General features: G+C 37.6%; 1 non-coding gene across 1 annotated transcript; it reads right to left on the bottom strand.

Annotated features, from left to right (window-relative positions):
* Nucleotides 1–4536: 4536 nt before the first annotated feature.
* LOC114205525 (small nucleolar RNA SNORD88) lies at nucleotides 4537–4626 on the bottom strand. The gene has a single exon (XR_003608417.1). It is a non-coding gene; the product is annotated as a small nucleolar RNA SNORD88 (small nucleolar RNA).
* Nucleotides 4627–25738: the final 21112 nt, after the last annotated feature.

Raw genomic sequence — 25738 nt, 5'->3', positions numbered from 1 at the left:
AAGGCAGACGCTTAATGACTGAGCCACTCAGGCGCCCCAGGGTAAGAATTTTTTTTAATTTTTCCCAAATCCTTTTTTTGATGATAATTCACATGTTGTTAGCTTTTCTGGCCACAGGAGAACACTTAGCTGATTATCACCAGAAAATAGTCTAGAATTCTGTAATAATTACTGTGTCCCCTTCCTGGGTTCTAACTGAAAGTACAGACCTCATCCGACATACTATAAATATAGTTGGGATAATCTCTTTACTTACATTATCTTACACTTGGGCACCCCAAAACTTGAATACTTTTCTGCCCATTCACAGAGTTTCAACATATCTTTCAATTATAGTTCATTTTCATCATTGATAACTCAGACATATTTAATATTATTTGTATATTTGGAAGGATGGTATGTTTAATCACCTCCAGAATACACATAAAAATTTAATAAAGATATCAAATAACATTTTCCAACTTTTGTTAAAATGAAAATCTCTATATAATTAATCAGTGTTCCCATACTTTTGCAAGTTTAAAAAAAAAGTTTGATGCCTTGTTAAAAACTCTATGGCAGCATTTCGATTTTTACTATACCTCTTCAAGGTACAAAACGTACCACACACTTGATGACAATCAATAACAACGCACAGAAAAGATGTTTGGAAACAAAGAGACTGTTTTATAACGGTACACTCCTGAACCCAAAAAATGTTAGCAAAATATTTTTGCACTGTTGATAGTATTCTGTTTTATGTCAAATTCAAGTCAAACAGTTTTTTAAGATGTTGTATTTGTAATGTAAAATGAAGATTTGCTTAATTCATTCAACAAATATTTACTGAGCATTTACTATGCCAGGCATTGTCCTGGGTATTGAAGATTTAGCAATGAAAAAGACAGGAATGGTTCCAACTTTCCCACTAACAAGAAGCTTGTTTTATCTTGAATCATTCATATTAAAAAATACATAAACCAGCAATCAGTTAGTCAGTCACGTCATAGAATTGGGGTTGAAAGGAGCTTAGAGATCATTTATTATATGTTATCAATTCCAAGATGCACGTTATTTTACATTTTGACGATGTGAAATCAGTCACATCTTACAATGTGGTCAGACCAGGCTGCACTCAAGGGAGAGTTGTCACTGCCTGTGCATGTGCATCAAAACTCATGGAACAGTGTCAGAGGCTTGGAAGAAAATACGGGAGACAATGGTGAAAGGACTCTTAAGGATTCTTGATGATTCAAGACTCCATAAAATATAATAGTTGATAAAGTGTTCATTTCTTGTAGGAGAGGAAAATGAAATTCAGAGAGATTAAATGACTTGCCCTAATTTACAAAGCAGGGTAGGTGGTAGTACCAGAGCCCAGGTCCTAACTTCTATTCTTATTCTTCTACCAAAGTCTTCAAATATATGGAAAGAAAGGCTCTAGAATATGGCTCTAGTTTTGGGACCATGGACAAGGAACTTAATCCCTCTTTGCCTCAGCTTCTCCAACTGTAAAAAAAGGAGTTTAACAGACCGAACTCATGATACTGTATTAAGTAAGATAATGTATGTATAGGACTTAACACAGAGTTTGGCATATAGTTAGTGCTCTGTAAAACTTAACTATTTGAGATCAAATTTTACATTTGGGAGGAAATTTAAAGTGACCAATTATCCTACAAATATTGCTCACTATTATGAAGCCCACATCTAGTTATCTAACTAAAATACTGGAAAATACATAAACTGGTCAAATGTTTGAACTGATTAATACAATAAAAATTTCCACCTTAACAATGCTTTGTCCAGGTCCATATGGTACTGTGCCAAGAACCCAGTAGACCTACCTGCAAAAAACCATACAAAAAACTATGATTATCAAGTTACTAAGGACTCTACTGTGTACAAATGCATTTATAAATACAATCTGAAACAACATATAAACAAGAAAAAATATTCAAAATGTGTAAACAGTTCATTTATTTTTGTTTTCTATAAAATACGATTACAACCATGTATATTAATACTTGTACAAGAACAAGTTTGGGACGTTAAAATGTACCATGAGGAGACATGATTTGGTCAGAAGTGAGAGTATTAACTGTTCACGATCAATATATTACTTTATATGTTGTAAAGCACTTTTTTATCCATCATCAACTCAGTGCCTTGCATATAGTATAACTGTAAAAATAAATCCCAGGTGCTTTCCAATGTCATTTTGTTTTCTGTTCAAACAATGGCATGTTTAGAGAAGGGGTAAATGTCTACATTTCTTTTTTAAGCATTTCTGGTTAGCTCTTCTAATTTTGAGAGTTTAAGTAAAAATCCAAATTATAGCACACTATGTTTTATGGGGTCAACTTGCTTTACATATTAGTTTCTATATTTTTGTTATAACATTCTATATGTATTTTTACATTATGAGTTCATTATATATTTCAGACAAATTAAAACGGTTTCAACTGAGGTTCTGAATGCAACCGATATACAGTTAAGCACTTAAAAAGTCGTTTTAACTACTAGGAAATGTTAACCAATCAACTCACATTTGTTCCTGTTTCACCTGAAGACAAAACCTACAGGCCACTGTGCAAAGAGAACTAACTGAAATGAATATATCTGTATTTAGAATTACTGTATTTGCAGAAGCCTCTCGCAATTAAAGTCTTATCCTGAGGTATAATTCTGGTGTCTTCGTGTTTCATCATGACAACTGCGCAGTAGCAAAGTGCAACAATTTTCTGAATATTTTAAATATTAGCATATTTTCTCATACCAGTTACTTTAAGAGTGCTTTCGTTAAAAAATCTCACAAGCACTAACATGTTATCCAAATTTAAACCTTAAAAGGAAACCAACCCCATACTCAACATGTATTGTTTCCCTATTAATTCTGAAACTTAAAACTCTGAAACATTATTAGTTTGCTTATATTTGGGATTTTTAAAAAACCAATCGCATACTTCACTATACACATCCTGGATATTATTCGAGGATCAAAGTCTAATGCTGAGTATGGTTGGGTCAGCAGAGAAGAGCCCTATGGCCAAATATGAGAGCCCCAAGGCAAGGTGTATGTCGGTCAAATACAGGAACCAGACTCCAATGGGACAGCACCTTGAGGATGCCTGCATTTGGTGGGGCGCCCCAAACCTCTGGTACCCCAAATATCCCGCCGCGCCCCACCCCTCTCCGTCCTAGCCTCTGCCCCGCCCCTTCCTCCCCCCGCCAGCGCCCGCATTGCCCACGCAATTCCAGGGCTAAGCGGGGTGACGGAAACCAAAACCCGGCACACAAGGAAGGCCCAAGCAAGAAGTGAGGCCCCACCCTGCCAAAAGGAGCGACTCCTCTAGAAAAACTTGGCGGCAAGCTAACAGGAAACGCGGAAGCGCAGTTCCTAGGACGTTTGGGGCACCCTGCCGCCCAGTAATCTCATCTTTTGTCCTTTGACAGGCCTCCATGAAGCCCCAACTCTGAGCGCTTTCCGGGCAGCTCTTGACTCGATCTCCTTTGCGGTCCCTCACTGATGGTAGCCATGATAGTTGCATCCGGGTATTTCGAAGAGTCGCCGCCAGAGTCTCCCGGAAGTGACGCGAGCGCGGAGGGATTTGCTTTCGGCTGAGGTGAAAGGGACCCGGAAGAGGGTCCGGTAGAGACGCTGGGGGTGACGGGGAAGAGTTGGGAGTTTTATATATTACCACCTTCTTGTAACGGGTTTTACGCGTCACGTGTTGTACCCAACACCAGTATTGCCATGCCATTTGAATCCTTTCTTCACAACAGGTCCAGGAGGAAGAAATGGTATCGTTTCCATTACGGGGAAATTAAGGCCAGGAGAGGGCGAGTGATTTGTCTAAGATAATACAGCTCGTATTGGAGCTGCTCTAATCCCCTCAGTTTGTCTGTGGAGCCAGTGCTTTAAATTTCTTCTGTAATGCTTCCATATAGAAAAACCCCAAACCCCTGGTGCTTGCACCTGGCAGGCCACTTCTGCAAGGGCGTTCACCTTCAGCTCAGCATTGTTGTCCTTGGAGTAGGGCTAAGCCACAGCCACCGTGGTCTTTGCGGTGGACAAAGCCGAACCGTGTGCCGTGGTCACCTTCGTTAACCCAGTGTCTTGCGATTTCACTTGGTCTCCTGCCCCTTGACTCTGCACGCGGAGGGTTCTTGCTGCCCTCAACCGCCGGTTAACTGAGGGAACTGGCACTGACTGTTGGGCGCTGGGAAACATTTTAACCCCTGTCAAGCACTTGTAAAGTCAAGACTGTTCGGGCAGCTCGAGGCCCGTCATCATTGGCAAATAGTCTCTGGCAATAATAAAGGCCTGACAACCATTATCTTGGACTTTCCACCGAATCAGTTGTTTCTCCTGGTTTCCATTCCTTTAGAATATGAGTGAGAACCAATACTTCGATCTTATGTCAGCATTAACTATAACCAGCCTTCAAATGATAAAGTGTGAATAGCCACTCAGTCATTTTTTTCTTTGTTCCCCCCCCTCCAGAGGCTATCAGGTGGGGAAGTAGCAACACACCCCAGCACCTCCCTAGAATGGGACCTCTCAGACCCATGGGTGTCAGAGGTCCCAGGGGCACCACATCCTCAGGGGAGGTCAGAGCCCAGTGCTAGACATCATGGGGGTGAAGTAATATTTTTGTAAAAACAAATTATGCATAGTAAAAAACAAATACATCAGAATTAAGAATGATTGTATTTGAAGAGTGGCCATTTATTTTCTTCTCTCTTTATTTTCCACATCTGCTACAATTCTTTTTAATATAGGGAAATAAACAAATTGACCACAGTAAACCTCTCTTAGTTCCCTGGTATTATAATGACAAAAGGCATGCTGTCATATTTTGACAATTGATAGTCCTTGATACAAATTACAGAGAGGAATTCTTTTGCTTGGAAAAGCATTGGGTTTCTGTCAGGATATTATCAAAGTACAGTTTTGGTATTGATGTTTTTCACACACCTTTGTATAAAAATATACTACAGTCAGAAATTTTTCTTCTAAAAAAGGAGTGGAGGATCTGGGACCCTTGAAATTCTGGAGAACAAGTATAAAAAGCTACTTTTATTCTGCCTTCTTTGGGGTACACTTTTAAACAACTTACCAGGTTCAGATAAAAGCAAAATAAAGGCTTCTCTATTCTATTTCTGTATTCTACTTCCACTATTGCTTTTTAGCAACATCTCAAGCAGTGGCACTACAAGAAATACAGTGAAAAGATAGAAAAGAAAAAAGAGGGGACTGGGGAGGAAGAAAATGTAAAGGAATAAAGGAAAATGCTGATACTGGGGTTGAGGTTGCTTTGAAATTCCAAGGTAGCATGTAACAACCCTTTCATCCAAGTTTTGGCCCATAACCAGTTGCCCACACAAACAGATTTACATATACAGTGTTCTCACTCACACATTGAGCACCCACTATGATAATTCTTACCAAAATTTCAGCTTTATACTCATACAAATTAGACGTATATTTTAACAAAACCTAGAGTGGATTGAACAACAAGAACTGTAAAGTAAAATCCCATAGTTTTCCCTGGTGTTCCCTCTTACCATATCATTCATTCATCCTAGTAGCATAAGTGGATATTGAACTGGAAGTGTTGCCTGGTGCATTATGATACAACAACTATGAAACACCAAGTGAGGTCCTGACAAGAGGCATGTTTTCAAAGGAAGCATCTTCATGTTAGTCTGGGCCCTCTAAAAAGCAGTTGTTAAGATGACATTAAACATGCAAGAATTTTATTAGACGAAACACTTGTGAGAGAGAATGGGGAGGGAGCCAGGGAAGGCTGGGAGAGCCATCAGACTGATGGAAGTCAAACGCAATGAAGGGGGTAGGGGGAGGTTGGTGGAAGTGTCCTAGACTACGGTACAGTCTAAGGAAGATTTGGCAAAGGCTGCTGGGACTGCTCAAGCCAAAATTGCCAACAGAGGGTCCTCCTAGGAAGAAGCTTGCCTTATGATCTGTGTTGCACTCATCTGGAGCAGCCCATGGAAATCTTGGTTCTTGGTGCAAATGTGGCAGAAGATTTCAGACTGCCACAGCATCTGGGGCCCTTAGGCAATTTTGCTCCCTATTATTTGGTTACCACAGTCAAAAAACTGGCTTTTCAATTATTGGAGCTTTTTGCCAGTTTCAAGGCTTAGAAGAAGATTATAAAAGAGGTGATTTCATGATGAGGATTTTTGGAGAGAGCCATGTTATGCTTCCTCACGCCCCTTCAAGTCTACTGAGTGGGGTTTCAATGGCACTACTTAGGGAGATTGATATGTGTCCCATGGGTTTTGAGAAGTACAATAGTGCCTGACTCACATCTGAGAAATCCCACGGTAGGAGAAATGGGCCAGTGAGAAGTTTGGGCAGAGGAGTAAAGGAGTGTTGCTATATTAGGATCAGCTGTGATTCCCATAGTTTGTCAGGGCAAGTCATGTTTGAGTGTTTCTTGTGCACCAAATTTGTACCATATGCGAGAAAAGCTGGCCTGGAGCTCTTTTGACTCTTGGCCAAGAGGACTTCCCAGAAGGGAAATGGGACTCCAACTGAGAAAGTCTGTGTTGTGTGGATTATCAGAAAATATGACGCTGTAGAAGGAGCAGTAACTGGGGAAAGAGAATGTGTTGCCCATCTAGGATGACCAACTTGCTCACGTTTGCCTGGAACTCTCCCTGTTTTAGTACTGAAAGTCCTGAGTCTCAGGAATCCCTCAGTCCTGGGCAACTCAGGTTGGTTGGTCATTCTGCCTGTCACAGGAGTTGCAGTCAGAAGGCACTCCAGCAGGGAACCTCCAAAATCCACCAAGTCACCCATGAGAATAAGAGTCAAGTTGAAATATCAGGCAGGTTCAGAATATGTGAAGCCAGCTTATGATTATATCAGTATTATAGTGGATTTTATCAAGGGATAATTGGAAAATGATGCTGAAGCAGGACCTTCTTTTCCACACCATCCTTACAGAGTGGGTATAGTATGCTCAGGCTGCCATAACAAAATATCACAGATGGGATGCTTAAACTACAAAACTTAAACTACAAAACTTTATTTTCTCACAAGTCCAAGATCAAGGGTCTGGCCAATTCAGTTTCTGGTGAGAACTCTCTTCCTAGCTTGCAGATGGCCATGTTCTTGCTATATCCTCACATGACCTTTCCTTAGTGCCTGTGTGAGGAGAGAGGAGGGGGTCGGAGGTATTGCTGATGTTTTTTCTTACAAAGACACTAATCTTATAGGATCAGGGCCCCACCCTTGTAACGTTATTTAACCTTAAATCTCCAAAGGCCTCATCTCCAAATATAGCAGCATTTGGGGGTTAGGGCTTCAACATATGAATTTTAAGGGGATACAAACATTCAATACCTACCAGGGTAACTCTGGAACACAGAGATACTTTATTGGGGAGGGGATCATGAAAATATTAGGTCTGTTTCATGCCTCACACCCTTATGGAGAAGATACGCTATCCTGATTCTGAAGCCCTATATCTTTTTAGGAACAGAAGTAAACATTATATTGTATTTAGAGATCATTTGTGACACTTTTAGGGCTCTTCATACATTATCTTAATCATGTCAAGGTAAAGTTGAACCCCACCAGAGGCCTGTGCTGGTGTTTTGTTTGTTTGTTTGTTTTGTTTGGGGTTTTTTTTGTTGTTTTGTTGTTTTGTTTTGTTTTTCTGTCCTGTAGAGCAGAGGGGGTGACAAGCTCATGTTCACATTACTGGACTTATAGAGAAACCCGCAATTGACTGTGCACACGGTGATCAGGACTTGGACAGAAGAGGGATTTAATAAACAGTGGAACTGTTCTATATGGTGTTTTCTGTATTTATGACATTTTTTAAAAAGTTACAAAAGATTGGATAATCAGAGAATGTATCCTCCTGTATCTTCCTTACAGGTATGAACCCAAGTAGTTGCAAGACACTGGATCAAAAGGCCAGTAAAATCAGAATGAAGTGCTATAATCAATTCTTGGCCTTTAGGCTAAGAGCAAATGTAGGAATGAAATGCTGTTGAAAAACACACACACATAGAATTGGATGATAATGTCCATAGAATTGTGTATTGGATGTCCCTAGTATCTACTTGAATCCCTTTAGGAAGCAGAGTTTGTTTTTAATTCCTTGAGGGTTTAGTAGTAGGACCTAAGTTCATTTTTTTTTTTTTTTTAAGATTTTATTTAGGGCACCTGGGTGGCTCAGTTGTTAAGCGACTGCCTTTGGCTCAGGTCATGATCCTGGAGTCCATGGATCGAGTCCCACATCGGACTCCCTGCTCAGCGGGGAGTCTCCTTCTCCTTCTGACCCTCCCCTCTCTCATGGTATCTCTCTCTCTCTCATTCTCTCTCTCTCTCATTTATTTGAGAGAGAGAGAGAGCAAGAAAGAGGGAGAGCACAAGCGGGGGGTGGTGGGGAAGGGGAGAGGCAGACTACCCGACAAGCAAGGAGCCCTATGTGGGACTCGATCCCAGGATGCTGGGATCATAACCTGATCCGAAGGCAGATGCTTAACCGACTGAGCCATCCAGGTGCCCTAGTAGGGACTAAGTTTAGCTGTGAGCACAGAGTAACAAAAAGCACCAAAATAAAAGTTATTTATTATGCTTTTTATATGATATAAACTTATTTTTTTCTTTCAAGAAATCTGGTGAAATTAGCTTGGGGTTAGAATGGTCATTCATGGGTGAGGATTCCAAGCTCCTGCTAGCTTGTTGCCCCACTGTGTGTGATTACCATTTTCCAAAGTCATTTCCTGGTCTAAGATGGCTGCTAGAGTTCTAGTCTTCTAGTGAACAGAGGATGGAGATATGTAAAGAGTAGCACACTTGTTCCATTTAGAGACAATTCCCGGAAGTTGTACACAAGCTTCTACAAGAGAGGCTGGGAAAAGCAATACTTTTTTTCCTCGTAAGTCAGTACCCAGCTAAAAGTTATGAGATTTTACTACCCTAGAACAGAGATCAGCGAACTATGGCCCACGGACCAGCCACCTATTTTTTAATTTTTTTTTAAATATATATTTTATTTATTTGAGAGAGAGAGAGAGAGAGAAACAGCATGAGAGGGAGAGGGTCAGAGGGAGAAGCAGGCTCCCCGCTGAGCTGGGAGCCCGATGTGGGACTCCATCCCAGGACTCCGGGATCATGACCTGAGCCGAAGGTAGTCACTTAACCAACTGAGCCACCCAGGCGCCCCCCAGCCACCTATTTTTATAAATAAAATTTATTGAAATACAGCACTGCCAATTTTACCTATTGTCTATGGATATATTTTTTTTTAAACAAAAACTCTCTATATTTTTTATTTTAATTCCAGGGTAGTTAACATACAGGGTTATTTTAGTTTCAGGTTTACAATATAGTGATTCAAAAATCCAGTATATTACTCAGTGCTCATCAAAATAAATGTACTCTTAGTCCATTTCACCTTTTACCCATCCCCCCACCAACCTCCCTTCTGGTAACCATCAGTTCTCCATAGTTAAGCATCTGTTCCTTGGTTTGCCCCTTTCTTTTTCCCCCATGATCTTTTTTTATTTCTTAAATTCCACATATGAGTGAAATCATATGGTATTTGTCTTTCTCTGACTGACTTATTTCACTTAGCATTATACTCTCTAGCTTCATCCATGTCATTGTAAATGACAAGATTTCATTCTTTTTTATGGCTGAATAATATTGCATTGCCTATATATACCATATCTTCTTTATCCATTCATTAATTGATGGACACTTGGACTGCTTCCATATCTTGGCTATTGTAAATAATGCTGCTACAAAAATAGGGGTGCATGTATCCTTTTGAATTAGTGTTCTTGTATTCTTTGGGTAAATACCCAGTAGTGCAATTGTTGGATCATAGGGTAGTTCTATTTTTAACTTTTTGAGGGACGTCTGTACTGTTTTGCACAGTGGCTGCACCAGTTTGCATGTCCGCCAACAGTGCATGAGGGTTCCTTTTTCTCCATACCCTTGCCAACACCTTGTTTCTTGTGCTGTTGATTTTAGCCCTTTGGAAAGGTGTGAGGTGATATCTCATTGTAGTTTTGATTTGCATTTCCCTGATGATGAGTGATGTTGAGCATCTTTTCATGTGTCTGTTGGCCATCTGTATGTCTTCTCTGGAGAAATGTCTGTTCATGTCGTCTGCTCATTCTTTAGTTGGATTATTTGTTTTTTGGCTGTTGAGTTTTATAAGTTCTTTCTATATTTTGTATGGATAAATGTTTTAAACAGCTTTATTGATATATAATTCACATGTTATAAAATTCAGTCATTTAAAGTATACAATTCACTGGCTTTCAGTATCTTCACAGAATCATGCATCTAGCACCCAAATCAATTTAGAACATTTTCATTGCCATGAAAAGAAACCCACACCACTTAGCTGTTGTCCTTGAATTCCCCATTTCTGCTCCCCACCCAGGACCTAGGCAACTAGTAATTACTTTCTGTTTATATAGATTTACCTCTTCTAGACTTTTCATATCAATGGAATCATACAATATGTGGTCCTTTGTGCCTGGCTTCTTTCACTTCACATAATGTTTTTAAAGCAGCATGTATTAGTACTCCATTCCTTTGTATGGCCAAATAATATTCCATTGTATGGATGTGCCCATATTGTTTATCCATTCATCAGTTGATTGACATTTGAGTTGCTTTGAGATAGCAATAATCCTTTATTATTTTAAGACATTGAAATAAAACAAACCAGCAGGTAGTCTATTCTAATACCTCAGCAGTTTTAAAACATTACCTTGTGTATTTTGATGGGACTGACTGATTGGGGCAAAAATATTTTGTAAAAATATCAATGGTCTAAACAAATGTGCTTAAGATATAACCAAGGTTTATAAGAACTGATTTAGTACTGCAGCTATTGACAGTTCCTATTCAGAGTTACATATGGCTCCCAAATTGTTTGTGGAAGGCTTCTCAACAATGCTTAAAGATGAGCTGTTGCCTACAGATTATGTGAAGATGAAGGCATTTGTGATCTAGAAGACAGACTCAAATTACCCTAATGACAAAGTAAACGTTCTCAACATGTATGTCCAACACTGGAAACTTGCATCATTTACATTATTCTAAATGTATTCTGTGGAGGCAAGAGAATTCAGAGTACCAGTTTGAATGTCAGATTGGTGGTTTTTTACAAACCATCTCCCTTACTACTTCCTCTTTCACCTAGGACAAACTTGCAGGTAGGTGCATAGGCTCTATGATGGTTCTAAGAAATCTTCAATAAAGCTGAAGAGGGCAGGTTTCTCTAGTGTTTAATCACCATCCCCAGCTTGAGACTCAGGTAGCAGAAGTATGGCAGTGAGATAGAGTGAAGCTGAGATGCATGGAGAAGCTGAGGTGAGAGACTGGTGGAAAGATCTGAAAATTTTTACGTCTCTGTTTCTGGGAGTTTCTGAGACCTTGTATCATTTCTGCCCTTTCAGTAGTTGTGTGTTCAACTTTTCCTTTCATTACCAAGGATATCAAACCTTAATATTTTTCTAATAAATCTATTTTTTCAGACAGTTTGTTTAAAACCAAAAGAAAGACTCAATGCGTGCATGATTGTTGCAATAATTAATTAAGCAAGAAGTGGGGGGTTTCTCTTTCTACCTTAGAATTCCCATTATACTGATTTAACTATTTTTAACAGTTTGTTTAGTATCTTCCCATATTATTTCTAGGCATTTTACACATATGAAATATCACCTTATATTTACTTTCATTTACATTTGACTGTTTTACTTAGCAGTGTTATAGAATTCTTTCCATGTTAAGATATAGAAAACGTACCCCGGGCGCCTGGGTGGCTCAGTTGGTTAAACGACTGCCTTCGGCTCAGGTCATGATCCTGGAGTCCCAGAATTGAGTCCCACATGGGGCTCCCTGCTCAGCAGGGAGTCTGCTTCTCCCTCTGACCCTCTTCCCTCTCGTGCTCTCTATCTCTCATTCTCTCTCTCTCAAATAAATAAATAAAATCTTAAAAAAAAAAAGAAAACGTACCCCATCTTTTTAATAGGTACATAATATTCTATTGTATCACGTGCCCCAGTTATTTAACTAACTTCCTATTGATGAATCTTCAAAGGATTTCCCAATTTCTTAAGTATTACAAGACAAAGATATAAAATTCTTTCATTCATTTTGCAAATATTGTTGTGCCCACACTGTGTATGTCAGGCACTTTTCCAGGGGAGGTAATTTCTGCAGTTTCTTTTTGTGGGGAGGAGAATAAATAAACAAGAAAACAAATATATGTGAACTAAATAATTTCACCTAGTAGTAAGTTCTGTGAAGAAAATAAAACATAGATATTTGAGAATGAATGAAAAGTGTGGGTGTAGAACTTCTTTAGATGGGGGATCTCAGCTGTTTCTACAGATGACATTTGCCTAAATCCTGAGGGATACAAAGGAACCAGCCCGTGAGATCAGAGCAGAGGGAACACATGAGCAAAGGTCCAAAGGCAATAACAACTTGGCAATTTACAGGAAAAGAAATGAGGCCAGTGTATCAGTTACAGTTTTTAGTTACACTCGGTAGAAACAAGTGTAACCGTTTAAGGTGAAAAGGAATTCACTGAAAAATACAAGGCAACTCACAGAATCTCTGCCAGGGCCAGAGAAGCTGTCTTGGAGACTATCTGATAAGATGAACTCCCACAATCCCACCATAGATCTGGTCTAGTGGGGTCTTTGCTGCTGCAACTGCTGGTTGTAGACACTGTGGCTTGCACCAACGACAATATTAACCACCGCTGGCTCTGAAATTTAAACCTACCTGCCACCTTCCCCCTATCCTTATTTGTAGTACCAGTGTCTAATTTAAAGCCTGTAGAAGTGACCCACTAATATAGACCTTATATGTGTATTTTTGCACATTTGTACTGATATTTCTATAACTAAACTCCTGGAAGTGTTGGGTTTAAACAGAAGCACATCTAATTTTTTTTTTACTAAATCGCATTCCCTAAAATGTGTTAGCGATTTACACTCCCACAACACAATAGATGAGTGTGCCAATGTCCTCAAAGCCTTGTCAATTCCGTATTTGTGTTTTAGAGTAGTTTTGTAAAGCTGGATACACCTGGGCTTGACTCTGGCTCCATGACTTGATAATTGTGTGTCATTGGGCAAATTGGTCCATTCCCTGGGTTTCATTTACCTTGTATATATGGTAGTTGTCCCCTAACATGTTATGGTGTTATGGTGTCCAACTACCATATGGACAACTACCATACCCCTTGTATACCATATATACAAGGTAAATATATATAAAGACTATCCTTTTTCTATATTCTTAAGACCCCAATTTTTAGTTAGATCCATGGCTGTCCAGAATCAGTACCAAGCTACTAGCTTCTCTTAGTCATAGTCAGCATCAAACTCTGCAGAATGGGTGTTGCCTGTTTTTAAGACAATACTAGAGATAATAGTGAGGCACTTTTTTTTTTTAAAGTAGGCTCCACACGCAGCACAGAGCCCAATGCAGGGCTTGAACTCACAACTTTGAGATTGAGACCTGATCTGAAATCAAGAGTCAGACACTTAACCGACTGAGCCACCCAGGCACCCCAAATAGTGAGGCACTTTTTAAAGAAATGCTATGTCACAAGCATTCTTTATGGTACAGAGGATAACACTGTGTAGAAAAATTTAGATATTTATGCTTCTGAGTTAAGGGGATTGAGAATGGTCAGACTCTGAATGTGAAGAAAAATTTTAAGTATCTTAAATGATTTATTTTTGCTTACATATCCTTTTTTTTAAAAGATTTTATTTATTTGAGAGAGAGAGAGTGAGAGAGCACAAGAGGGGGGAGGGTCAGAGGGAGAAGCAGACTCCCTGCTGAGCAGGGAGCCCGATGTGGGACTCGATCCCGGGACTCCAAGATCATGACCTGAGCCATAGGCAGTCGCTTAACCAACTGAGCCACCCAGGTGCCCATTACATATCCCTTTTTGTGTATGGACAGAAGTGATATATAATTCAGCTAATGTCTAAATTAATCAAAAAGTTATGTTTCAATAAATACATAATAAAAATTCTAAGTGATAAGAAAGTATAGTCACAATTTAATTGGAAGTGGTTTTTTGTATTCTTAGATTCATTTAAAATATAAACAGTAATGGTCTCAAATCTTCATTCCTACCATCTTCTATAGTAACAGAACTCTCAAATGTAGTAGGGCACCAGACTGCCAAAAATAAAGATTCAGCCTCCTTTGCAGTTAGATCATGTGACTTAGTTCTAGCCAGTGACACATGAGCATAAGAGATGTGTGCACATCTCAAGTCATGCTTTTAAAAGGAAAAGTTGTGCCCTTTCCTTCTCCCTCTCCCATCCTTACTGATTAGAATCAAGAGACAGTAATGAGTCATGTTAGGCCATAAACCAAGGGTAGGAAACTCAAAATGACTGAGCAATGAGACAGAAGGAGTTTAGTTCCCTGACACTATAAGTCACCATAACAATCCTAGATTGCTTAAATCTAGGTTGTTACATAGGGAGAAATAAATTCCTATCAAGTATAGGCTGCTGTATCCTGGGTCTCTATAACAGGAGCTGAACTTATATCCTAATGAATACAATTCTCTTCACTGAATGGTGGTGAATATTATTAAACTAGGTAATGTATATAAAATATTTAGCAGAGGCATGTAATAAATGTGTGCTAAAGTAACTTGCTTTAAAGTCTCAAAACAAGCCATGGCAGTTTTTAAAATTTATTAACTTTCTGTTTTTCCTTTCTTTGTGCATTCAGTAAACACTAACTGAGCATTTACTATGGGCCATTTACTGTGTTTGACCTGGTTCCAGAATTGGGAACAGATACAATAATATAGAGTAATAAAATACAACGAAAACCAGGTGCTACAGTACAAGTGTTTATTCTCCAGGAGCAGGTCTTGAGATGAAGGAAATGTCTGATGTAACTGGGTAAGAGTGAGGAGCAACCAGACATAGGGAACTCAGATACCAAAACTGGCAGTCCATCTTCACCCCACGGCCCTTTGTATAACACAGACAATAACCCTGAGCAACTTGCTTTCATCTCTCCTACCAAGAAGGCCGCACTGAGAACTAGCAGGAAATCATAACCGCAAGGATGAGTTCATAGTAAATTATCACTAGCTACTTAAGGACTGTAAACTCTGAAAGAAAAACCAAATAGGAAAACTCACACTCAGTGAAACTAATAACTAATATGTAAAAGTAATATTCTCAGATAGGAGGGTATTTGATACACAAAGCAAGAACAAATGACTTTTCAAAAAACCCAAAGATTTTAGAAATGAAAAATATAATTGCTGAGAATGAAGGCTTGGTACATGGGCTGAACAGCAGAGTAGACATAGCTGAAGATTGGTGTAGTGAGTTAGTCCATTGGGCAGCAGAAGGGAATGATAATAAGATGAGTAGCTTACTATATATAAGGCTTACTGTCTTCAAAACATTGTTCCAAGCTATTTACAGATCTAAAACTCATATAATTCTCAACCCTGTCAGGAACGCACTAGGATTAGTCCCATTGTACTGATGAGAAACATATGGCACAGAAAGGCTTATAACTCACCCAAGGTCACACATCTAGTAATTAGGAGGGCCAGGCTTTGAACCCAGGGGCTGGTTCCAGAGTCTTTTAAACACTAGGCTATACTGGGATGATGGAATGTTTAAAAGAAATATTGGGACATGTAAAGGAACAACCCAAAAGCATTAACATCCATGAATTCCAGGAGGAGAGAATACGGGGAATAGAGGGGAAGAAATAACAGATAAAAGATACAGATCCTTAAATTGAAAGCATCCTTCCTAGTAGAATAAATGAGAGACATCGAACACAGTATGGTGATGTTTGAACAAATTGTAGTGAAATTTTAGAGACTCAAGAATGAAAAACAATCCTGAGAGAGTAGATCTTAATTGTGCTTGCAGAAAAACAAAAAGTAACTATTATTTGGGGTGTAGAGTTGTTAATCAGCTTCTTTGTAGTGAACAATTCACAATGTATACATATATCAAAACTTCATATTGTACACTATATACAATTTGATTTGTCAATTATACCTCAAAGCTTGGAAAAGAAGAGGCAGTCCAAAAAGTTATCAGATATAACCTGCAAAAGGAATGAGAATCACTGAAGTCAGATTTTCATCAGCACTACTGAAATCAAGAAAAAAAAATGAATATCTTCAAAATGTTAAGAAAAAGAATTTTGAATCCAGAATTCTATAGTTACCCAAAGCATCATCCAAATTCAGTGGTGAAAAGAGAATATTTTAAGACATCTCAATGCCTCAAAAATTGATCCCCTCTGAGCAAACTGACAAAGGAGCACTTCTACAAAGGAAAGGCAGTGAAATACAAGAAAAAAAAGGTGTACATATCATTGGTAAAATTTATTGTTAAATAAATATTATTTGTAAAATGATGTTCCACATCCTTTTCCAGAAACTTGTCACTCTTCATCAAGAGGTGTAATTTATTTTCCCTCCCTTTGAAGGTGGACAGGCTTGTGACTGCTCTGACCAATAGAGTGCATGGAAGTAATGCTATGTGACTTCCGAGAGTAGGTCATAAGGATAGAGCTTTACCCTAGCTCTCTCTTTTTGGGAAGTTTGCTTTGGCAAAACCAGCCACTGTGCAGCGAGGAAGCCCAAACTAGTTTACAAAGAGAGGTTGTACAGAGAAGCCAATGTGGAAAGGCAATGCACCTCCCAGCCAGCATCCACCACCAGACTTCTGAGTAAAGTAACCATCAGATGATTCTAGTGCCCAGCCTTTGAGTCTTCCAACAGACATGAGACATTATAGAGCAGAGGCAAACCATCCCCTCAGTGTCCTTTCTGAATTTTTGAACCACAAAATTCATAAACATAAAAATTGGTTGTTTTATAATATTATGGGGTAAGTTTTTCAGTCATAGCAACTGAAACAGATATCAGTGTGGCAGGTACTATATATAGGAAAGGTTACGAGGGAAGTAAAACATGATTTTTTTTTGTCATTTTGGGGAATGAAATAAATGTTGATGAACCCTAGGCATGATAGAGGAATAAGCTTAATAAAGTGTCTGATAATTAAGGATAGTTATTAAGGGAAAATATGCAGATTTATTTTTTTAAAATCAGCTTTATTCTGTTTATAAGAGACAGCTGAAAAAAATACCATAATGAAAGGTTAAATGTACAGAAATAAAGTAATAAATATACCAGAGACCTAGTCTAGGAAAAGATAATACCAGACAAAATAGAGTTTAATGTGAAATTATTAACAACAAAAAAATAATTTCTTAATGATAAAGGCAATAATCCATTATCAAAATCATGACCTTTGTTTTGTCCAGCTTTATAACTCCACATACATGTAGAAAAACTGTTGTAATTATGGGGAAGAATAGACAATTTCAAACCACGGATAAAGATTTAACATACTCTGTTTCAGAAACTGCTCGGCCAGAAAAAAAAAAGTTTATAAAAATGCTGATCTAAATTTATATGTAATTTTAAATAAATATATGTAATACTTTGAATCCAACAAAGAAAATATATTCTTTGCAAGCATGCACAAAATATTTACAAAAATTATATATTGAGACACAACAGAATCTTCAACAAACACTTTAAAAACTGATAATATAAAAACAATGTTCTCTGACCAACATGAAGTGAAATTAGAAATTACTACAAAAAGATAGTTTCAACATTAATTTGGAAAACAAAATCCTCACTTCTAAACAACCCAAGGTCCAAATAAGAAATCAAAATGGAAATTATGAAATTTTTAGAAGTGGAAGGTAATGAAATCACTACTTGTAAATAAATAGTGAGATGCAGCTAGTTAGAGAGGAGCTTAGAGGGAAATCTTTTGAAAGCATCTTGGTTGTTTCCAGTTTTTGGCAATTATAAAATTCTTCCAGGTCTTTCTGGTTATATATTAGAACACAAGAAATTTGAAAAATAAATACAGTGAACACTTAATTCACAATTCTAAAAATAATATAGCATAAGCCCAGAGAATATAGAAGAAAATAATAAATATGAAAGTGGGATTTAATTATTTAACAAACAAAACAACAAGAGAAAAAAATAATGCCACCAGAAGGTTTTTTTAAAATAATAAATAAATCAATATAAAAAGGTAGAGAAAGAGAGGGGAGGCAAACATAAAAGATCAAATGAAAAAATAGCTATAATGGAGCTAAAAGTCCTAAAAGAGTAAATTGAATGGCTATATTCAATAAATTTGTAAAAGCTACATGAAACATATTATTTTCTGGGGAAATATAAATCAAACAAGCTTAAAAAATCTGGTCAAATAATCATTCAAAAGTCATACTCAGTATTCAAATTTCTTCTTTCTACAATAAACACAACATTTCTAGGTAGGTTTAAAGTAGTTCTAGCAAACTTTCAAGGAACAACTAATCACTATCTTATACAAACTGTTGAAAACATTACTTTTAAAAAAAGAGGAAACTATTCAATATTCATGAGACCATACAAAGTCAATGAAAAAAAGTTATAGCCAAATTTCACTTTTGGCATGGATGTAAACACACTATATCAACAAATTGAATCAAACACCATATTAAAAAATATATACAGACCAAGTTTACATCAGACATGCAACAATGGTTCAACAACTAAAAATTCTACAAATGTAACTCACCATATTAACCAATCAAATTAAAAATAGGACCATTTAAGTAGTCAGTGAATGAGGGAAATTGTTTGATGATATTCAAAATCTATTCATGATTTAAAAAAATAACCCTTTAACAAAGTAGGATAAAGAGGAAACTCCTTAATGTTGTAACTGATGTCAATGCAAAATCCCCAAAAAACATATTAATGATTAAATTTAGAAGTATTTGCATCAAAGTTAAGACATGGTATGGATGGCTTTTTGTTTTTTTGTTGTTGTTGTTGCTGTTGTTTTACCACAACTACCACTCAGCATTCTACTGGAGACCTTAACCATCTTCAAATTGCCTTCACATGCATTTAAAATTCTTCCAGGTCTTTCTGGCTTGATAGCTCATTTCTTTTTATTGCTGAATAACATTCTTTTTTTTTTAAGATTTTATTTATTTATTTGAGAGAGAGAGAACATGAGAGTGGGGAGGGTCAGAGGGAGAAGCAGACTCCCTGCCGAGCAGGGAGCCCGATGCAGGACTCGATCCCGAGACTCCAGGATCATGACCTGAGCCCAAGGCAGTTCATCAACTAACTGAGCCACCCAGGCGCCCGCTGAATAACATTCTACTACGTGAATATACTATGGTTTGTTCATCAGCTTATTCATCTTTTGAAAGCATCTTGGTTGTTTCCAGTTTTTGGCAATTATAAATAAGGCGGATATAAACGTTGAAATGTAGACTTTGTGTGACTATAACTCTTCAATTTATTTGAGTAAATACCTAGGAGGGCAATTCCTGGAATGTATTATAAGACTATGTTTAGCTTTGTAAAAAACTGCCAAATGGTCTTGTGTAGTGCTATTTACATTCCCATCAACAATAAATGAGAGTTCCTGTTGCTCCTTATCCTCTCCAGTGTTTGGTATTGTCAGTGTTTTGGATTTGAGCAATTCTAACAAGCCTGTAGTAGTATCTTATTATTGTGTTAACTTTGTATTTCCCTAATGACATATGATGATGAAAATCTTCTGTGCCTATTTGCCATCTGTATATCTGCTCTGGTGAGGTATTTGTTCAGATTTTAGCTCATTTTTTATTTGAGTTGTTTTCTTATTATTCAACTTTAAGACTTCTTTGTATATTTGAATAAAAGTCTCTTATCAGACTTTTATAAACATTTTTTGACAAATATTTTGCAAATATTTTCCCACAGACTGTGGATTTTTTTCATTTTTTTTAAGTGTATTTCACAGAGTAGAAGTTTCAAATTTTAATGAAGTCCAACTTACCAAGTTTTTCTTTCGTGGATCATGCTTTTGGTGTTGTATCTAAAAAGTCATTGCCAAACCCAATGTCAACTGGATTTTCTCCTGGATCATCTTCTAGAGTTTTTATACTTTCAAATTTTATATTTAGATCTATTATGCATTTTGATTTGTAAGTTGTGAAAGGTATAAGCATCTTTGAGGCTAAAGAGTGGAACAGAGATTCAGAAGCTTCAGGGTACTAGGGAGACAGGATGGAGTTAGAGACTGGTAAACATGGAGAAACTATCTAAATACAATGAACTTTTAGAAGAAACCACAGGAAAGCCATATCCAGGGAGTAAGGACAAAAAAGTAAATCATCTTTAACAAAGCCTTAAACCAAGCCTAGACAGTATTAAGATGATTTACTTGCACTATATCTGTCTGCCAGGAGAAAATTTAACTGGCTCAAGAAAAAGATAGGGTCATTCAAAACATTTACATTTTAATACACAATGTCTGGCATCCAGTAAAAATTACGAGGTGTGTTATAAAAGGGTACACATAACCAAAAAACAGATTAAAAACAGATGGCAGAAATATCCCCACAGATGATTTATATATTGGAGTTATTAGAGAACTTAAAATAACAATAATTAATATAGTCAAGAAAATGGTGAAAAATATAGAGAATTTCAATGGGCACTTAAAGCCTGTTAAAAAGATCAACTGGTGATCTGGGACTGAAATTATGACTAAAATTAAGAAATAAATAGATGGATTTAATAAGAGATTGAACACATCAAAACAGGTTAACTAGAAGACATGTAAGTAGAAAGTATCAAGATTAAAGTACGAAGAGAAAAGAATGAAAAATACAGAACAAGGTTAAGAATACATAGAACATGGTGAAGCGTTCTAACTTGGGTGTATATCTCAGAAGAGGAGAGAATAGAATCGTAGCAATATTTCAAAACATATTGACTGAGATTTTTCCAAAATTGATAAGGTATTAAATCACAGATTTGAGAAGTTCCAAGAATCTTTGTAGAATAATTAAAAAGAATATGATACCTGGAATCATCAGAGTCAAAGACCCCCTTCGCCCCGCATAAAGAATCCTAAAAGCAACCTGAGAAAAATAAGATGTTATTTTCAAAGGAGCAGCAAATGTCTTTCCAATGGAACCAATGGAAGTCAGAAGGAATAGATTGAAACCTTTAAATTGTTAAAAGAAACTATCTATAAAGCTAGAATTCGATAACCAGCAAAAATATTCTTCAAAAGTAAAGCAAAGTAACAAAATTAAACCAAAATAAAGACTTTTTTAGCCTTTCTCTCCCAAAGCTGAGAGAATGTATTGCAGGCAGACTTTCAGCACAAGAAATCCTGAAGGGAATTGTTTAGAGAAAAGAAAAATGGCCCAAAAGGCATAAAAGAAATGCAGAAATAGTTCTGAGGAGGATAAATATGTGGTTATATAAAAGTGAATGTTGACTTTATAAAATAACAATAATAATTCTTTGGGTTTAAAATACATAGAGGGGCACCTGGGTGGCTCAGTGGGTTAAGCATTGGACTCTTGATCTCAGCTTGATCTCACGGTTGTGAGTTTGAGCCCTGCATCAGGCTCCTTGCTGTGCATGGGGCCTACTTAAAAAAAAAAAAAAAAAAAAAAAATTTAAGTATATAGAGAATGAAGACTATCACAACAAAAGGACACACTGGGAGAGTAAATGGATTTAAAATGTGAAAAGTGCTTTCATTGTTTGTGAAGAGGTAAATTTCAGAGAGACTCTAATCAGTCCAGAGGGCATAATGTATTCTCTGTGGTAAACAAACACTAAATGACTGATTAAAAGCTGTATAATCAGGAAAGTAATAAGAAAAAATAAATAATAAAAACACTTGAGTCATTTAAAAGAAGAAAAGAATTACTAAATGAATCAGTAAACTGTGAGGAAAGAATGAGGTACAGAGAGACGCCTGGCTGGCTCAGTCAGCAGAGCATGTGACTCTTGATCTTGGGGTTGTGAGTTCGAGCCCCGTGTTGGGTGTAGAGATTACTTAAAAATAAAATCTTTAAAAAATAATGAGGTACAGAGAGGCAAAAGGGTACAAATGTATTTAAGAGTATAAGAGACATTTATTTACTAATAAAGTGGAAAGGTATTACATACTGTCTAATATATGTGTAATTGTAGCTGTAATTCCAGAAAGAGGGGCAAGAGAGAATGGGACCAAAACAGCGCTTGGAGAGATCAAGGCTGAGATTTTCCCAAGGTGAAAAGTGGTTCCCAGCCTCAAAGCAGTCTCCACTGATTTCCTCCTTTTGGTATTCTCCTCTCATGTGTGGTTTCCTCCCACATTGTAGAGGGCTGATCTGCATAACCAATAAGATTGTGGAAATGATGGAGTGGGATTTCCAAGGCAAGGCCATAAAAGACACGCGCTTTCTCTATTGCTCTCTCAGATCACTTTCTCTGAGAAACTACCATGTCATGAAGATGTTCAAGCAGCCCCATGGCAACACATGTGGCAAGGGACTGAGGTCCACTGCCAGCAACCAGTATGCACTTGGTAGACATGAGTAAGCTACGTTGGGAGCAGATCTTCCAGGCCTCGTTAAACTTTCAGATAACTACATTCCTGGCTGACATCTTATATTTAACCTCAGGAGAGACCCTGAGTTAAAACCACCAAGCTAGGCCACTTCCAGATTTCTCACCCACATGAACTATATGAGATCATAAATGTTGATTGAATTATGCCACTAAGTTTGGGGTAATTTGCTACACAGAAACAAACAACACATACAGATTGCTGAGGTCAGGAAGTGGAGTTTTGCTGTAATGAAAACATAAAATATGGAGTGGCTTTGGAACTAGGCAGTCAGGGGTACCTGGGTTAGGGAAAGCAAGAAGAGCCTTTATGTGTCTGTTGGGAGAAGCCTGACGGCCTTCATGGAGACAGCAGGCAGGGACTTAACCGAAAGTGACCTGAAGTCTACTGAATGTTGAAAAAAGTGGATCCTAGTTGTGTAGAAACAAAGTTTAGCAAACAAGTGTGTGTAGTAACATGGAAGTTAGAAAACATATCAAATAAGCTGGGTGACCTAGCTAAGGAGAAATTTCAGGCCAAGAATTGAGAGTGCCTTATTTCTTCTGTTTTCTTATAGTAAAATATAAAAGGGGAGACATAAATCAAAGGTAAACTGTTTTAAAAAGTGGGTGAGGAGAGTCAGAAATCATTGAATTAAAAATTCCCAGCCTCTCCAAATGACACATAATGCTAAAATTAAGAAATCGCTTCCACACAAAGTTCAAACCCAAGGCACTTTCAGAAAACATGGTCTAATAATGAAGTTAAAAGTATTACGGTAAGGGACGCCTGGGTGGCTCAGTCAGTTAAGTGTCTGACTTTGGCTCAGGTCATGGTCACGGGGTCCTGGGGATTGAGTCCTGCTTGGCAGGGAGGCTGCTGTCCCTCTTCCTCTGCCCCCTGCTCATGCTCTCTTTCGGTCTCTCTCTCAAATAAATAAATAAATAAAATAATTTTTTAAAAAGTATTACTGTAAAATCCTTTTGAAGGTCTCAGAATGATGCAAGGTGATGTCTTAGTGACATTCAGGCAGAGAAAAGGGATTATATGAAGCTTCAGTGTGTTTCTCCTTACCAATATCAGTAGAAGCCCCAGGTAAAGAAGGGCTTACTTCAAAGAGATTTGTGGGGTATCCTTTGTCTAATGGAGTAAATTCCAATAGCATCCACAGCATATTCACAGAGATGAAAAGGAACAGTACTCAAGGAGACCCATGCATACCTGGACCTGATCTAGGTATAGAATTTTGGACTTTGAACTCATGCTGTAATGGGATGAATCTTTTGAGGATGAGTGTGTGTTGCATATGAGAGGGAGAGAGGGTAGAATGTGGTAACCGGCCACCAAGACGGCCTCTAGTGATTTCTTGTCTCTCAGTATTAAAACACTGTGTAGTCCCCTCCCACATTGAATATAGTTGAATATATAACCAATAGGATATTGTAGAAATGAGGAAGTGTGACTTCTGAGACTGTGTCATGAAACACAATGCACCTTCCATCTTGTGTTCTCTTGGATCACTTGCTGTAGTGGAAGCTGGCTGCCATGCTGGGAAGGGCACTTAACTGGCCCTATGGACAGGTCCATGTGACATTGCATTGAGTACTGTTCCTTTCCATTTGAAGCTATGTGAACTAAAGAGATAAGTTATCTGTCCCCATGCCAAACATAGAATGGTTGGTACAGCAGAGGTTAAGTGCTATAAATGCTCTTGTTCAGAAAGGAGAAAATGGGCACAACACATGGTCTACAGCAATTCTGAAATCAAATTGGCCAGAAGATAGTCTGAAAACAGACTACATTCATGTGGACACTTGACTTATGAAAAAAAAAAAGTTCTATAGAACAGTAATGAAAGGTCTGCCTTTTCAATCAAATAATGTTGGGCAAATTGGAAATCTCCATGGCAAACAAATGAAGCGACTTCTACTTCTAAATGTGAAGAAGTAAGCAATAACACTTCTAAAAGGTAATACACGAAAAACATTTTCTTTTTTGGGGTGGGGACACAATTCTTCCGTTAAAAAATTGAGATATAGTTGACATATAACATTACGTTAGTTTCAGGTGTATAATATAATGATTTGATATATGTATGTATTGTGAAATGATCACCACAAAAAGTCTAATTAACATTTATTACTACACATAGTTACAGATTTTTTTCTTTTGATGAAAACTTTTAAGATCTACTCTCAGAAACTTTCGAATATACAATACAGTATTATTATTTGCAGTCATCCTGTATATTACATCGCCGGGGCTTATTTATCTTTTAACTTGAAGTTTGTACCCTTTGACCACTTTCACTTATTTCACCCAACCCCCCAACCCCCGTCTCTGACAACCACAATACATTGTTTGTATCTATGAGTTCGATGGATTCTTTTTAATTCTACATGTAAGTGAGATTATACAGTATTTGTCTTTCTCTGTCTGACTTACCTCACTCAGCATAATGTCCTCAAATTTCATCCACATTGTCACAAATGGCAGGATTTCCTTCTTTTTAATGGCTGAATAATATTCCATTGTATATATATACCACATTTTCTTTACCCATTCATCCATTAATGGACACTTAGGTTGTTTCCATGTCTTGGCTATTGTCAATAATGCTGCAATGAGTATGAGGGTGAAGATATCTTTTTGAGTTAATGTTTTCATTTCTTTCAGATAAATACTCAGAAGAGGAATTGCTGGGTCAAATGGTAGTTCTGTATTTCATTTTTTGGGGAACCTCCATACTGCTTTCCACAGTGGCTACAGCGAATTATATTCCCAACAACAGTGCACTAGTGTTCCCCTTTCTCCACATCCTCACATAATTCTTAAACAACATAAAAAAGACCCTAGCTCCAAAAGAAAATATCAGTAAGTTGAACTATGTTAAAATTTAAAAGTTCTATTCATCAAAAGATATCACTGAAGGAAATCCTACCATTTTTAACAACATGAATGAACCTGAAAGACATTATGTTAAGTGAAATAAATCAGTCACAGAAGGACAAATACTGCTTGGTTCCTCTTATAAGAGACATCTAAGGGGCACCTGGGTGGCTCAGTCAGTTAAGCGTCTGCCTTCGGCTCAGGTCATGATCCCGGGGTCCTGGGATCGAACCCCACGTTGGGTTCCCTGCTCCACGAGGAGCCTGCTTCTCTCTCTCCCTCTGCCTGCCGCTCTGCCTACTTGTGCTCTCTATCTGTCTGTCAAATAAATAAATAAAATCTTTAAAAAAGA

The sequence above is a fragment of the Eumetopias jubatus genome, unplaced genomic scaffold (assembly GCF_037043125.1).
Source record: "Eumetopias jubatus isolate StellerSeaLion01/CBP00866 unplaced genomic scaffold, mEumJub1_p1.0 scaffold_17, whole genome shotgun sequence".
Lineage (NCBI taxonomy): Eukaryota > Metazoa > Chordata > Mammalia > Carnivora > Otariidae > Eumetopias > Eumetopias jubatus.
The sequence above is the reverse complement of the archived record's forward strand: the minus strand, read 5'-3'. Positions and strand labels throughout refer to the sequence as shown.